This window comes from Protopterus annectens, chromosome 8.part0 (genome assembly GCF_019279795.1).
Source record: "Protopterus annectens isolate FY-2018-M chromosome 8.part0, PAN1.0, whole genome shotgun sequence".
Lineage (NCBI taxonomy): Eukaryota > Metazoa > Chordata > Ceratodontiformes > Protopteridae > Protopterus > Protopterus annectens.
The window spans coordinates 905900605-905918572 of NC_056741.1; positions in this window are offsets into that span (position 1 = coordinate 905900605).

The following is a 17968-nucleotide window of genomic DNA, read 5'->3' on the forward strand; positions in this document are numbered from 1 at the left end:
AATATTAAATTTTAGCATCATTCCTTCTCTCTTCTCATGTAATAATACACTTATTAACAAAATAAGAACAGACTTAAAAAATGTTCCATTCATAAAAGGATCCCAGCTTATATAACCAAATTAAAATAATTTAAATCTTGGATACTCTCAGAAGAATTCTTTTCTGAGCATTAATAATACAAACAATACCAACAAAATTATGGTTTGGAATGCTTTCAATGAATAGATGTATGATAAATCCTTATCATGGTACAAAATCTTTAAAAGTATGAATAAAATACCTCACCAAAATACTCTGATTTCCTTACACATAAGACATCAATCAAATCACATGCATAATCTAACTAAGGGAGTAAAAATGGAATCAAGATCCATCATATTATACAAATAAAAGATATTAAAACAAAATATATACTGATTACTATTAGAGAAATCTTAGATATATTTAAATAATACTATACAAATCTAAATCAGGAATTTAAACAAATTATAAATATTACAGCTCTAGAATATTAATATTCATCTGTAAAGAAAATCTCTCCTGAACTAAAAACAGTCTTAAACAGATCTCATTAACAGATGTCAGCAAAGGAAGAATAAAATCAAGCAAATTAAACCTAACAAAGTCCCTGGTATGGCTGGAATAATAGTTGAAATATCAGATTTTCATGCATTTTCCATAAAACTCTTAAAGAGGTTCAAAAAATTAATAAATTCCCACTTCTCGGAAATATTCATTGATCACTCCAATGCTCAAAATAAAAATCCTCAATTATGCTCTTCTTGCAGACCAGTTTCACTTCTGAATTTTGATTATAAACTATTTATGGCCATCTTAATGAACAGACTGAAAAATCTATTTCTCAGATTATTAATACAGACTAGACTGGATTTATTTATAAAAAAACAGACACATGATAATCTTAGAAGAATAATCACACTTACATACATTATAAATGACAAACAAGAAGAAGAATACTTAAACACCTAGATATTGAAAAACCCTTTCATTCTCTTAACTGGTTTTATTTATTTAAAATTTGGAGCAATTTGATTTTCCTTCGCAGTTTATTTCTCTCTTAATAAGCAGCTATAAAAAATAATAGAGGATATGTTAAATTAGACGCATTTACCTCCGAAGCTATACTTCTTACCAAGAAAATTAACCAAGGATGCCCTACATCTCCTATCCTTTTTGCTGTAGTTATAGAAATTTGGCAATATCAATTATTTCAATTCTAAAATAAAAGGCATAGAGATCTTCAAAAATTACAATTCCAAAATTATATTTTTGCAGATAATGTAATGTTAACTCAAGAATTCAAAAGAATCACTAATATAATTATCTCATACTATAGAAAATATCAAAAGATTCAGGCTTAAATTTCAATAATCTAAAATTAAAATCAAAATATCTCTTTCTGAATAAAAAGAAAGTTAGAAAGTAGACAACAAAATATAATAGGTAAAGAAAACCTCATCTTTAACATATCTATGTATGCATATTACTAAAACATTAGAAGAAACAAAAAAAGAAATTGAGACAATTAAAGAAATCATAACAAGGCTAACCCTTAAATGGAATAATGTAATTCCCTTTGAAAAAATAATAAAAATGATTTTATTTTCAAAAATCCAGTATATAATCCAAGATTTGTCCTTGCCACCAAACAAAACATAAATAAAGAAAATTAATAAATTATTTTTTGAATTTTCTTTGGTACCCAAAAAGTTGAGAATTGTTTATCAGCATCATATTAGATCTTAGGAATTGGGTGGCTTAAATTCTCCAGATAAAGATACTTATGTCAAAGCAACTTATTTTAAAATTGTTTTTAACTTGATGGAACCCACCTATAGTTCTATCTGGAAAACATCACACCTTTCACTTTTTAAAACAAACAAAATAAAAATTTATAATAATCTTGACAGTAAAATTGCTAATTGATTTTGGTTATACTTATGCAGTTATATTCAGCTTAATATACATGTTCCCTCTCAGTCCAGTTACATCAACACTGTTTTAAGAACCTTTAAATTTTCAATTCTAAGTAACATAGATATTAACTTTGGTTTGACACACTCATTCTTTTTAAAATAGAAAAATGATTTCATTGGAAAATATTAAATCAGTTCTAGGTACAGGGGACGTCAATTTTTTTATCTGTTCGCAGCATTGGCTTTTCTCTGTGAAAGTAAAGGAATTCCAAATACTTGTTTCTGAATTTACTCTAGCTTCAAAAGACTGGCTTTTTATACGAAAGATTACATTGCATACACAAGACAAAGTTCTTCAACTTATATATTCACAATACAAAGAAATGCCAAAAATAATTCAGGTTAGCTACGAAATTCTAAATAAATTTGAGATAAATAACATAACTGTACAACTTTATAAAACATTACTTACCTATAATAATAATTTTTACAACACCTTTTGGAATTTTATTAGTTTAGATCAAAATTCATCAATAAATATGGATCAATTCCAAATACTGAAATCAATAAGAAATATATCTTGTTTTTTTTGTTTACACATTTTGACATGAAAATTCTTTATAGAATCTAACACCTAACAAGATAACAAAGTTTAACAAAAGCAAAAATATCGAATGCTGGAGATGTAATCAATTATGTAAAGCAGATTGGATAGACATTTTTTATGACTGTTCTACCATTCAGTTGTATTGAAATAATGCTGCAGATTTCCTAAAATCAAGGGGTCTGATTTTTCCATTTATAAAAAACATTGATCTTCTCCTTCTTCTTCTTCTTCTGGCATAAGGGGTCACTGCAGAGGAACAACAATTCACAGACCAATTGACAGTGGAGTTTTACGGTGTTGAGTTGCTAGCCTGGCACCCAACCTTCCACAGAAGGCACACACATGCACACACTCACTCTTACAGGCAATTTCGAGTGTCCAGTCCACCTGCAGCATATCTTTGGGATTTGGGAGGAAACAGGAGCACCCAGAGGAAACCCACGGGTCTGCAGGGAGCACATGCCGACTCCACATAGAAGGCACTCCAGCCGAGAATCAAACTGGAGAACCTCTTGCTGTGAGGCTGCAATGCCAACCACTACACCACTGTATCAGACCTACAAAAACATTGATGTTATTTAATGTAATAGAAAATTATAGCTAAACAATGACAATTGTTATATATTGTGGGCAATCTTAGATGTGGCAAGGAAAATATAAGAAAATGGAAAAAATCTACTTCACTTCATTATGAAGAATTTTTTACTTCTCTTCAAAAACAGCCATCAGAGAAACCAGAATCAAGGAAAGCATACACCAAAATTCGATGGACTAAAGTTCTATCTTCAAAATGTTTTAACCTGAGCTCACCTATATGCAGCAAAACATAATTAAGGACATACAATAAAAAAAAAATCTTTCTGTGTTGCTCAACTTATAAGCAAAGACAAGGCATTCATGTCCAGAAAGGTAATCAAACCATTGTGCTTGGCCCTCATCAGACCCATCATAGGTTGTAATGCTCCTTTTGCTATATACCTGGCAAGACACATGCAGCAACTAGAATGTCCACAAAGGTTTGTTACAAAAAGAATGCAGGGAGTAAACACAATGTCCTATGCTTATTGCCTTAAAGTTGTGTTTCTTTACTCCATATAAGATAGACTTCTGAGAGATGATCTTTACCTGGCATACAAGGTATACCTGGACCCTGTTTTGATGAATATTTTTGCACATCTGCAAAACAAACAGCATCAGAACTACTAGATTAAAGGACCCACATTTTGTTTGCAAACTGGACATGCTGGAGACACAGATATTTTTTGGAACAGGCTGCCCATTCATGGGAGCAGAATTCTTCCTTATCTATATTTAAGCACAACTTGGACCAACAGATGAGTGATCAGAAATTCATCCCGGTCTGGCTGCTATGTTTCTGAAGGACAGATGCAGTCAGTAACTCACCCCTATATTAATCAAATGTGTGGGTCACATTTTGGTTGCATGGCTAGGCTTCTAAGGCCCCTGGTGGTCTTTAGCCCAGTATACACCTATGAAACTATATGCTTTGTAATCTATAAAATACTACTTGCAGTTATAATGTTGACTTTGTATGTACTTTAATCACATCTTTATTTTAGGCATAGTGTACATACTGTAAGTAGTTAATGATGTTATTATTCTTTTTTAATGTATGTTTTGAATTGTGTCTTTAATATGATATCTGTAGTTTTCTTAATAATCTCAATACAATTTGAGAAAAAAGAACTATTCTTGCTTGTAGCTATGCCTCTGATGGTGTACAGAATTATCTGACTAAAGACTGTGCTTCTCCATGCTACTAGTATGATGTATTCTGATAATCATTCTTGATTTCTGTCAGTGCTAGTGTGGAAGATACCAGACTTCATCTACTACTAGTTATACTATTTTCTGATACTAGCTGATAAATGTGTTAGCACTTTTCTGACCTGTGGAGATAACGCTGGTAAAGAATGACAGATCTGTCCATGTTATTGTTATTCTATTCGATGATGGTATCCTGTAGCATTGTAGTACATTCTTACCTACAGCAGAGTTGTTGGCAATGGTGCAGAATGTCCATTTGATAGGTGTGGTTCTTTCTAATGATACAGAAATGTTTGACAACATTTAGAAACAAGAGATAATCACAATATGATAGCAGAACATATGACAGCTATGCTTCTGTCTGATGGAAGCATGTTCTTTTGCGACACAACTCTGATTCAATTTAGAGACATTAATGAGGCAGTAGGGCAGCTATTATTTGCAGATTTAATTCCTCTTAATTGCATTGCATGTTTTTCATCAGTCTGACCTAGGGGCTATCAGTGATGAAAAGCCAAGCAGCTATGTGACAGCTGTGCAGTTCTATGATTGTAGTCTGTAGTGATCTGTTGCCACTCACCTGACAGCATGCTGTTTTGATAAGAGTTAGGATTTCTGCCTCACAGTTTTGCTTTCTCAACTGGCAGAATGTAGTGCTCCACACCATTTTCACTTATGCCCTTTCCCTCAATAAATGGTAAAGTACCTATCTGACAGATGCTCCATTTTTAGGTAGTAGGATCAGGTATTCTTTGCACTATTCTGAATTCTAGGAATGGCACTGATTTATGGGCAGAGTATCTGTCCATGAATTTGTGTTTCTCCCAGTGGTAAAGCTCAGTGTTCTGGTACCATTATGAATGTCTCTAACACATGTACTCTTCCTTGATGATAACATGCCATGCTGTAGCACCATTTTGAACTATTGTAATGCAACTGGTGAGAGACAGCATATCTCTATAAAACTATGTAATGTGCTGATGGTAAGATTTAGTGCTCAACAGTCATTCTGTGCTATAACAATGAAATCGACAAGAAAACTGTGCACCAGCTGCAGTATTTCCTCATAGCAAGCTCTAATGCTCTTTCTCCACTTAGAGCAATGGCACTTTACAGGTAATAAAGCTCTGTCAGACAGCAAGGCTATTACTTGAGAGCACCATGTAGTGCTGTGGCCCCATTCTGACACAAAGCAGTGCCACTAATCAGGGCTTTCTGACAGTTGTTCTACTGCCTGCAGGTGGCATATGTGGTCAGCACCATTTAGGACAATGGCAATGCTGGTGGTATGGACCTCAGCTTTGTGAGACTACTCTGTTACTCTCTGATAGTACCATCTAGTACTACTACTTCACCACTGCATTCATACAAGTACAGCTGACAAGAGACAGACTAGAAGTGTGCCAGGTGTCCTGCTTCCTGTGAGTAGAATGAACTGTTCTCTCTCCATTTAATCCAGTAATAATACAGGTGATAATGGCAGCAGTCTGACAGTTCTGCTTCTCCTGGACAGTAATCTGCATTGTTGTCACAACACTCTCACCTATTCCAATATCATTGATTAGCAGGCACACTGTATTTCCAGCATTCTTTTCTATTCACTTGTAGTAATGGCTGTGAATATTGTAATCTCTGGCACTATGATTTATAAGGTGTCAGATCATGCTTTTATCTGTACTACTCCAGGATGGCCAGTGCAGTGTAATGTTACCATTTTACTCAGTGGCTTAGGTAGAGTTTGTGCTGCTGGGGATGTCTTTGGGTTTGTCACCACTACCGCCTCACAAAATCATGGTCAAACAGGGCCCCCCATACACAACCCCCCCCCCACAGAGATTCCTGTGTCCCATAACTTGGATGTTTTCCCCATTTACCATAAACACTGTAATGCACATACTGCTTTTTGCTTTACTTCTACAATGATTATTTAGATTTCATTTAAAAATTTTATTTTAAATTTTATAGCACAAACACTGATAGACATCTGCTAAACAATGAAAACAGACTTAGCATTAAATTCTGCCCTTGAAACTTGCATTCTTTGAAACAGCATTGAAACCCACATTCAAGGAAAATGCATCTGGCCTGTGGTGGATAAAAATGTATCTTTCGGCTGTTTTCAAATCATAGGCCCCTTGCAGACATATTTAGGGACATGCAAACATATGTGTGTTCTTTTATTCACCTTCTTGATTGTATTAATTTATAATCCTTGTATAATACACACACTTGTTAGAGTGTATTTTAAATTTATTGTTTTGAACATTTTTCCACTAAACACTGAAACAAAATGTATGAACCAACAGTGACAAAACTGCCCAATTCAGAGCATTTCCATCATAAAATTCTACTCAAACTGTCATTAAAATACACCAATATCAGTAAATATGCGCAATCTCTGCAGAAGTAAAAGTAATCTAAATAGTTCCACATTAAAAAGATCTGTAACTAATGAAAATGTTGCTGCTAGCAGACAACTTCATATTTCATTGTTTCATCTACAAATAAAGTGCCTGTTGCCTTTGAAGAATAAATTGCCTATGTTACATTAAAAAATGATAAGCTAGTAATATTGCAATTGGGAATGGATGACAAACTGATAACAGGTTCATATTTACTAGGTATCTCCCCCAAAGGAGGACATTCTCAGGCCTGCAGCATCCACCTACTTTAAAGTACAATACAGTACAGTATCAGCAATTCATCTGCATACTGTGGGAGTAGAACCCACAGCCTTCTGCATCAAAAGCAAGTATACTACCTTTTGTGCTACTAACAATGCAAACAGACTTTTCATAATCAGCACTAAACTTCTCTTCTCCTGAAGCTCTCAGGTCCTTGTAAATTCCACTTGACACTCAACCACATCTCTCATCTTTGCAGCACAAGAAATCTGGAAAAAGCCAAAATTTATTGGGGGCCGGGGAGACAAAGGCCTAAAACCAGGGGCACATTTTAAACATTGCTTGTATAATCTTAGAAAGTTGCAAGAATAAAATGTTTTGTGTTACCATGTATTTCCTGAAAGAAAGGAAGACTGAAACTTAAATGGCTATCTTTATTTAGTGAATTCAGTTATCACTGATTTGCCAGAAAACCACAACTTTTAAGAGGAACAGACCAAAAGTATGACCCTAACATTCCAGACAGTCTGTGAAAATCTAGACAGTTGAAAGCTATGGACTCAATTCCTTGAATCACAAGTGGTGGTATGGGTAGAGAATTCAGGCTCTTGTATCTAAGTCCAGGGTTTGAGCCTCAGTAACACTAACCACTAGGTATATGTAACTGGAGCAATACACACACACACACACACACACACACACACACACACACACACACACACATACAAAATGAACAGTCTCTTTACTTGGTGAACAAGAAGAAGAAGTGAAATGACTGGCACACACACTAAGAAAACTCCTACACACAAAACTTTCCTTACTTAGTAAACAATCAGTAAAATGATTGGCCTTACTTGGAACAGGTGAAACAAATGCTGTACTGCATTTTAAAATTGTGCAGTTGGACAGGAAGAACAGGACATCTGCAATGCACGCACAGACATGATGCGACAGGTGTGTGCAGCTGGATTGGAAATACAGAATGTGATGCTATGGGACCATTCTTAAAGAACACTCTTAAAAAACATTTGTTTTAAATTAAAAGTATTAAAAGTGCCGCCCAGGCGAACTGCCTCTCTCACCCCCCACCATACCTCAACCCCAGCTACACCACTGATTCTACTGTAAGGCAATCCAGCTAATATGATCCTAGTGACTAGCAGTAGAGTGTGTGCTGTGTGTGTGTGTGTGTGTGTGTGTGTGCATGTGTGTGTATGTACGTGCATATATGCATGTTCATATATAATGTTACTGAATGAAAGTTGTTGTTGTTGTTGTTGTTTGTCTTTCAGCTTTTTCCCGGTAAGGGGTCACCACAGCAGAACTCCATTCCGCTAATGATTGGCAGTAGATTTTTACGAAACACCGAGGTGCCAGCTTGACGCCCAACCTTCAACAAAGGCACGCCCATTTACACACGCATGTCTTTCGAATGCTACCCAACCGTGGGGAGGACATGCAGACTTCACACAGAAGGCACTCCCAAGCCAAGCCGAGAATCGAACGGGAGAACCTCTTTCTGTGAGGTAATAACTCTACCGCTGTACCACCGCGGAATCAATGTTACTGAATGAAAGTACTGAATAAAAATCTGTCTAGAAGCATATTGAGCATGCAGATTATCACACCATAAAACTATTTTCTACATCTAAGTGAAAATAACAATACAAACACAGTAGTTCCATTCAATAATTTTAAATAGACCTAAGTCCTTAATGTCTACATGCTATATTCAACATTAGCCTCTAATTGAAAATTGAGTGCATGCTGCTATTGCCTATCAGTGGCAAAATGCACACTGAATAGGCACCTAAACCATATACAGAGCAAAATAACTAAACAAATATCTGTGAGACAGGCTTCCCACTCCCCCCACACCTTGTATAACTTCTTGGTTGCACAAGCATAGATGTACGTGAAAAGTCCTCAAACAGTGTAGTAATTATACTGTCCAAGGGAAACACACAGTAGATCACTGCTGATGTACAGTCAACATTGTACACCATAGTAAATCAGGAGGTAGTATTGATAAAAACATATTCAATAACAGTATATTACTATAAGCCTAAATTCAATAGGTTGCATCACTATTCTGATGACTTAAGCATTTGACAGCATTCAGGGGAATCACAGATGCATTTTAAATCTAAAGAGAGACGCAGGAGACCTATCTGTTGGATATTTGCAATAAATTAATTTTTATTTTATTTATTGTATTTAACATTCTTAAATAAAATAAAATAAATAAGGTCTTCTTCACATATGTCTGCAATCTCAAAGGAAGCATTCAGATCTGATCATAACTGGTGGTCAAGGACACCACATACACAAATGCCGTAGATATAGCCAACCTGCTGGCAGACAGGTTCAGCAAAAACTTCACCCCACTGTACCCCCAAAAGGAAATTAGGACATCCCCAGCAGCTGCTATCCTCCCCTTATCTCTAGGGAGCAAGCCATCTCTGCCCTCTCAAAGGTAAAAGGGGTCCTAATGGAGAGATGAAAAGTCAGCAAGTAAAGGAGAGTAGTAGTGCTGAAATTGAATTCATCCTCAAGTCTTGGTGAGTACCTTCGCAAGGTGGACCCTGTTTTTTCACAAAATCTCACCAAGGTGACACTGATATATAGACTGTATTTATATAACATATATCATGGACAGAAGTAGGTCAAAAACAAAAAAAAGATAGCTGGGTGCACAAGACCCAGGATAAAAAAGTGCCCAATCCTGGTAGGCACACTGGTGCCAGGACTGGAAAAAATGACAGTGTAGAATCCACAAAATACAGAAACATTTCCACAATGGGGCCAGGCTCAGTGGAAGGATGGGCCCCCTGTTGTAGCAGTACACAAAAATCACAAAAACTGATTGGCCAAAGAAGACCCATAAAGACAATAGAGTGGACTATTGAGGATAAGAATAAATTATGTATTGTTACTATTATGTAAAAGCCCAGAATTTCCAGATACAAGAGATACAAAATTATTAAGATTGAAATTGGGGGAAAGAAAAATACTTCAGTGAGAAAAACTATCAGAAGCTTCAAATAAAAATTTGTGTTCATTAATACAACAGATTTTTGAAAAACAGTATATAGATCAAGAAACTTTGATCTGTATGGAAAAAGAAGCATCTGAGGAAGTGTGAAAATATAAAAAACAAAACCTAGAGATATTTGAAAAATATAAAAAAGAAATATGGACATGGGAAAGAAAGTGAGATTTGATATGGTGCAATATTTATGCAAAGGAGAAAGCCAAGTTAACTAATACAGCAAAGGCAGTCTCAAAGATATTTGAAAAGAAATACAGGCAAAGGCATCCAGATATGGAAAATTTCACAATAAAAAAAATTAATAGCACAAAGATATAATGTTGTAAAGAAGATTGGTAAAGTAGAAGTTAAAGAAATATAAGTTGAAGTTATGGAGTGCCTGTGAAGTGACGGATTTAATTTAGAAGGTCTAACACAGACTACATCACAGCATGATGGAGTGAGTCCCAAGAACAACGAAAGGCAAGAAGATCAGGAGATCTGTGAAGAAGATAAATGGACCTGGGAAAGGAAAACAGATTTAATACGGTGTACTATTTATGCAAATGAGAAAGAAAAACTAACCAATACAAAAAGAGCAGCACCAAAGACATTTGAAGAGAAATACAGGCAAAGGAATCCATATATGGAAAACTTTACAATACAAAAAATAAGAAGACTATGAGGAAAAGCAGAAAAAGAGATTAGTAATGGAGAAGTCAAATAAATAGAAATTGTGGTTATGGAGCAGCTGCAAAGAGAAGGATTCAGTGTAGAAAATCAAATGCACAAAGCACCACAAAAGGATACAGCAATGGATATCAAAATTAAGGGGAAAGCATTGGAACAGGAAGCAATTGGTTAGGTGCCATATCAATATATTTTGGAGCCTTCCACAGGAAACCAGTATAAACATTCACTTGAAGCTAGACAGCAAGGAAAGGAACAGGAAACTGTGGAAACTCCGATGCAGTCAATGTTGAGGAGTGATAGGCCAGTGAGTTCCCATATGACAGAGCAACAGATGACACAGGATGAAATTGAAGAGAATGTGCCATAGGACGATGCTATAGAACTTTCTATAGAATGCCCACAGGAAACAGAAAACAAGGGATGTGCCCTCAGCTTGGAAGAAAATGAGCTAAGAGAAGAGTTGCTCGATTTAATGGACATGGATAGATATATTAAGATCAGTGAGAGAAAATCATTGCAGAAGGTCAATAAAACTCAAAAAGTAAGACGTCTGATAAAACAAATGCAGTAATTAGGGCTGTCCATAGAGATCCTTTATATTACTGTGCTGCTAAATTAATAACTGATAAAGTTCCACCACAAGGTCACAGGGTAGTGAGGGAAAGGAAGGGGAGAAATTGAATATTATCATGGAAGTATCGACTAGAGAAAACTATAAAGCAATTAAGACAAGAAGTGTCACTGTTAGAAGATTATAGAAGAGAGAATAGATCAACAAAAATACTAAGAAATATAGATGTGATAAAAGCAATGCACAGTATTAGAACAGACCAGGATATATCATGCACTATCGCAAATAACAAACTAAAAATTTCAGCACAGGCAGAAAAACTTAGAAGATACACAGATAAATATAAGGGAAAAGTACAAAATAAGCAATTTATTGATGACCCAAAAAAGTTTTATAGAGACTTGGGAAACAAGCTAAAAGGAATTGAAAAAACGTGAAAAAAAGAGGAAATAGATATTTTGGAGAAGTATCTATGAAGATCTCGTGGAACATAACAAAGATGCTAAAAGCAGTAAAAGAAAGAATAATTTCCCTAATTGGGAAATAAGGTAAAAGGAATTGAAAGACTGCCAAAAAAAGAGAAAGTAGATACAGTTTGGAGAAGTATCTATGAAGAGTCCGTGGAACATAATAAATATGCTAAATGGATGGAAGAAGTAAAAGAAAGAATAAGAAGTTTAAAGGTACAGGATATGAAATGGGATGAAATAACAGCTAGAGAGATTGAAACAAAGTTAAGAAAAGCCTCTAACTAGAAAACCCCAGGCCCAGATGCAGTACCTAACTTTTAGTTAAAAGTATTAACATCTTTGCATGAGGATTTAGCCATGAGTAAGAACTATTATATGCGCACCCCAAACAGAAACCACACTGGCTAACAACAGGCAAAACAATGCTCTTACTTAAGAGTGAACCTGCAAGCTACCCTAAAAATTATAGACCAATAACTTGCCTTTCGACAAAGTATAAACTATAAATGGGAATTGATGCTGACAGAGTTTATAGTCATTTAGAAGAAAACTCGATTATGGCAGTAGAACAAAAGGGCAATAAAAGAAAGTCATATGAAACAAAGGATCATTTGTTGTTAAAGTTATAGAGGAGAACTGTAAAAAGGGGAAGAATCTAAGTATGGCATGGATTGACTACAAAAAAACATCTGATAGTATCCCACATTCATGGATAAAAGAGTGCTTAAAATGTATAAGATACACCCTACATTGATTGACTACATCACAGAAACCATGAAACAATGGCAGACTACTTTGAAATTAAGCCATGATAAAGGACAGATTATTATCCCAGGGATAAAAATTCAAAGGGGGATATTCCAGGGTTACTCTCCATCACCGTTGCTATTCTGCCTTGCCATTAATGCATTAAGCTGTTTACTTAACAGCTTAGGCCATGACTACAATTTGGCTCCTAGAAAACAACAAATTCTAATGACTTCTCATCTTCTGTTTGTCGATTATTTAAAACTGTATAGCTCATCAGATGAGGAACTGGAAGCACAGGTGCAGGTTGTCAAAACTTTTTCAGATGATATTAGAATGTCATTTGGTCTTGATAAATGTGCAAAAGCAACCTTTAAAAGAGGAAAACGGCAACACAAGGAAAACATCAGTTTAGGACAAGAATGTGATATAAAAGAATTTTGGCAAGAGGGAGTATATAAATACTTGGGAATTGATGAAGGATCAGCAATAAAACATGAACAAATGCGAATAAAATTCAGTAAGAATACTTTAGAAGACTTAAATTAATCCTGAGCATTGACATCTAGGAACAAGATCCAAGCTATAAATCAATTTGCTCTTCCTGTCCTAACGTACAGTTTTGGAGTGATTGACTGGCCCCAAAAAGTGTTGAATAGATTAGATATTAAATCAAGAAGGATGTTTTATGCTCACCAAATGATTTATAAAAATCAGTGTATATCAAGATTATATATTCTCCATTCCGAAGGAAGGATGGACCTCCTTGAAATTGATAACATGTATAGATCTGCAATAGTGGGACTCCACACATATCTACTGACCTCACAAGATCCAAATGTTGTGAACATTTTGAAATATGAGGAGAATAAATCTAAGATGACTTATATGCTTAATTTAGCAGAAGCATATCGACATCAAGCAGGAATGGAAATCAAACCAGAAGTAGATAAAAAAACAGGCAGCAACTGAATGTGCCAAAAAATAAAAGAAAGAATATAAGGTGAAGGACCAGATGAGAAGGCAAGAAATGTGGAAAAAACATAAATATAGTTGCAAGTATAGAAAACTTCTGGAAGAGCCTCATGCTGATTAAGAAAGAACACAGGAATGGTTAAGGAGAGGCAAATTCAAACCAAGAAATGAAAGGTTAATATTGGCAGCCCAAGATAGTGCGGTATATACATGCTGGTTTACAAAGTCCATTCAACATGTAGGAGAAACAGACAAATTTAGGTTTTGTAAAGCTAAATTGGAAACAGTCACACACCTTTTTCTGGTTGCAACACACTAATGGCAGAAGGACTGTATACTGAAATGCATAATAATGTGGTGAGACTGTTGCACTGTGGATTGTGTAAACATTACGGTATCGAAGTGGCTGAAAAACACTGGAAACATGAGCCACAAGCCATCATAGAAAATGATGAAGTTTATATCACATGGGATCAACCAAGTTTATATCACATGGGATCACCCATTACCAACAGTTCAAAAGACAGTTGCTAGAAAACCAGATATAGTGATCCAAGAAAAGAAGACAAAAGTAGCATTGATCATTGAAATTGCCACACCCAGTGATCATAGTGTCTTGCGCACAGACAGATGCAAAGTCATAAATACCAGGATCTGCAGGCAGAAACGAGAACAATGTGGAAGAAAGATATCCAGACAGTTCCAATAGTAGTAGGAGCAATGGGTCTTATAAAAAAGAATTTACAATCATATTTAGATATGCTACTAATCCATGTAACTCCATACGAACTGCAGAAGGAGTCATCACTGAGCACATTCCAGGTGCTGTGAAGAGCACTACTAGCTGACATCAAAGATTGAAACAATATTAATTTCATGAACTTTAATCATACTGTGACTTAGGAATGGGGTCCATTCCTGTCATGGTATTAGAAACCTAGAAGACTTGGAGAAATTAAAAAAGAAAAAAAATACAGCCTCCATGGGAACCAATAACATCTCAGGCTGCATCCTACATGAACTCAGTTAGGAACTTGCAGAACCATTATGCACACTATTCAACCAAAGCCTGAGTACTGGCTTCATCCCAGCCAAGTGGAGGACAGTCACTGTCATCCCTTTGCACAAAGGTGGAACATCCACCAGTCCAGGAATGTATAGACCTATCAACCTAACTAGCCTTATCTGCAAGGCCATGGAACAGATTATCATGGACCTTATTAGCAAGTACATTGGCAACCTCCAAACACTTGATCCCACACAGCTGGGTTTCGTCAAGAGGAGGTCATGGCTTTTAAACTTGGTTGATTTCTTTGAAATAGTCACCAAAGCCATGGACAAGGGGAAGACAGTGCACACTGCCTACCATGACCTGGCCAAAGAGCTTTGATACTATTCCCCAGTGGGGTATAATAGATAAACTCTCTCAACTAGGCATCAATCCTTGGTTTGGCATGTACCTCACAAAGCATATGCGGCAGCTGGGCAGACCACGTCGGTTCCTCACAAGGAGAATCCAGGGCCTCAAATATCTACCCTACACAGATAGGCTAAAAGCACTGTCCTGGTATTCAGTCTCATACAGACTCCTAGAGATGACCTCTGTCTGGTCTACAAAGCAATCTCAGACTCCACCTTGATGGGACTGCTGTATATCTGCAAGTCAAGCTCCACTTGAGTAATCCACATGCTCGACCTCAACCTGGTCTGTGAAATCAATAGGACTTGTTGGTGAGACAGTTTTGTGTCCCAGAGACTCCCCCTTCTGTGGAATAGACTCCCTGTCTACGTAAATCAGACTACCTCATTATCCCTTTTTAAGCGCAACCTGGATAAATGGATGGGGAACAGAAAATATAATCCTGGGATTCCACCTCTGTTCCCCTGGACAGCGGCATTGGGTGCTGACTTGTCAGAACATGGGCTAAATTTGGGGCTAGAATTGTAAGGACCTCAGGGCCAATAGCCTAGTAACTTACTGTGATCCTATATATGATTTATTAGTATTTTCACAACAGTCTGACCAAAGAAAATAACTGTCCTATTGGCTTCCAGTTTGAAACAAAACAGAATAATTGTCCTCTTGGCTTTAAGTCTGAAACAAAGCCAACACAGCATGCCCAGTTACTTTAACAGTGTGCAGTTCACAGACATCCTCCAGCATACAAGCTTTCTTTTGAAAACAAGAAAGTTCAAGCCTGCAAGCTTCTCCTAGGACCAGCCAATTAATGGATACTTCCACAAGGTATACTCCACACGTTAACCCTGATTTGACTGTCCCACTCCACACTTTCAGGGTCTTCCATCAGATGATTCTCCATGTGAGGAAATAACTTCCTAGTTTGTTGCATTCAGGAAATCTCCTTATATACAGTATTAGTTGGTGATAAAGACCTTGTTAACTACTTAACTGCTTTGAGAGTATTCCCACTTTCCATACTGTGGTGCACTTGTACATGGTACACATTCACCAGTCAACATGTTACTAATGCGTGCAAATATGCACAAACACACACACACACACACACACACACACACACACACACACACACACACACACACACACACACACACACACACACCTATTTTCAACAACTGGGTTTGAACCCCATTTTTATTGGAGGCCTGGGGAGAAAAGCTCTGACTACAATAGATTAGTGTCATGATAATTAACAAAAGTTATTTTCAGGTATTAAAACTAGAGCTCTAACTAGTAATTTGGATGATTGCCCTGGACATGTTTGGCATAATGGTTTAGTTCTTTGCCTCACAAGCACAAGGTACAGAAGTCTATCCTGACCTGCAGCCAATGCCAGTGTAGAGTTTGCTTGTTCTTCCTGTAACTCTGTAAGTTTCCTCCCAAAAGTTAGCTGGGCATTTCCACCTCAGACTTGAGCTATATACAAATAGAGTGTAACCAGAATTGAATGATGTCATGGGCAGCAGCACAGACTCTAGGTGGTGCCTATCAGGGAAAGATTTGTGTAGACCAGCTTCTTTAGGCATAGGTATCTACTTTGTTATGCAGTATCCTCTTCATAGATATGAGGACGCAGATCACAGACTATGCTCCATTTCAGGGTAGACACTCAACACTGTAAAAATTGTCTGTAGGTAATTTGGTCATGTTGACTAATGTTACCAAAATAGGGCATGAGTGTTTGCTAGTGATAAGCAGGTTAAAGACCTGACCTACACCAGGAACCCATGCTACTGGTGGGAGGCATCTATGGACCTCCATTCTCCAGTGTGTGCCCATGATAAAGTCTAGTAGGCATGGACCAATAAGCTATTAGCTAGCTGGTTTCCAGTTGTCCAGCCTGAGCTACCTGAGATAGCTTACTTGATATTAAACCAGTCAGCCTGCCAATAGAATGAATATAGGCTCACTGACAGAATGCAGCTTGGAAGTGCATGACATTATGGTAAGTGAGAGACTGGATATTCTATGTTTCCAGGAGATAAGATGGAAGGTCAGTACAGCAAAGCCACTTCATAATCTCAGCCTATGCCCCACTGCAGCTGATGGTGAAGAGGAGAGTGCTTTTAAGCAGCAGCTGCAGGACCTACTACATAAAGCAGGACAATGTGTGTTGGAGTTGATCCTGGGGGACCTGAATGCTCATATTGGGACAGACAGACAAAACAGGGTATGAAGATTGCCTGGGTCCTTATGAATAGGGCAGCAGGAATAAAGACTTCTGTCTGGCAAATGGCTTGATGGTGACTGACACATAGTTCACTAAATGAGGGTGTCACAAAATCATCAAGAGTGGTCAACGTGGAATTCAGGTAGACTTTCTCCTAATGAGGAAAGGGTACTGGAATAGAATCATCAATTACATGGTCTGCACAGTGAAGCAGTCAGATCATAGCAGAAACCACTGGTGGCCAAATTCAGCTGTAAGCAGTGCTCAGAGAAAGCTCCGAGGTCTACAGAGACTAGGCTGAATATCCAAAAGTTGACAGGATTAAAAGGACAAGAGTTCAAAGAAATACTCGGGACTCTAGTACCTCTGGAAGAAGAGGAAATAGGTGGAGTCATGCAAGAATGGCAACATCTCAAAAACAGCATGTATGAAAACAATAGAATAGATATACAGCTGAGCCAGGTATGGAAATAAAGTACACAAGGAATGCTGATGGTGAAATGGAGACGTCCAGGAAGCAGTGGAGGAAAAATTGTGAAATAGAAAAGGTGGTCCAGGCTAAGAAGGAATACTAGCTGGTTAATAAAGAGGATAAGACAGCAGTTTCAGTAACAGAGAACAAGGCATCACAGGACTCTAACAGCTTCTGGAAAATAACTCAGTGTTGGCACAAAGAAACTCTTTATCAGGTTATAAGGTAGAGACAGAAAAACAAAGAAGATGGTCTTTAGATCCTAAAGAGATGCCAACAACAATCTGTTCAACAGTCCACAGGATATCAAGGACAGATAGAAGGATGACTTCCAGCAGCTTCTGAATAAAGACAACAGAAACTTGTACTGCTTCAGACACAGCCTGCAGTAAAAGAGAAAGA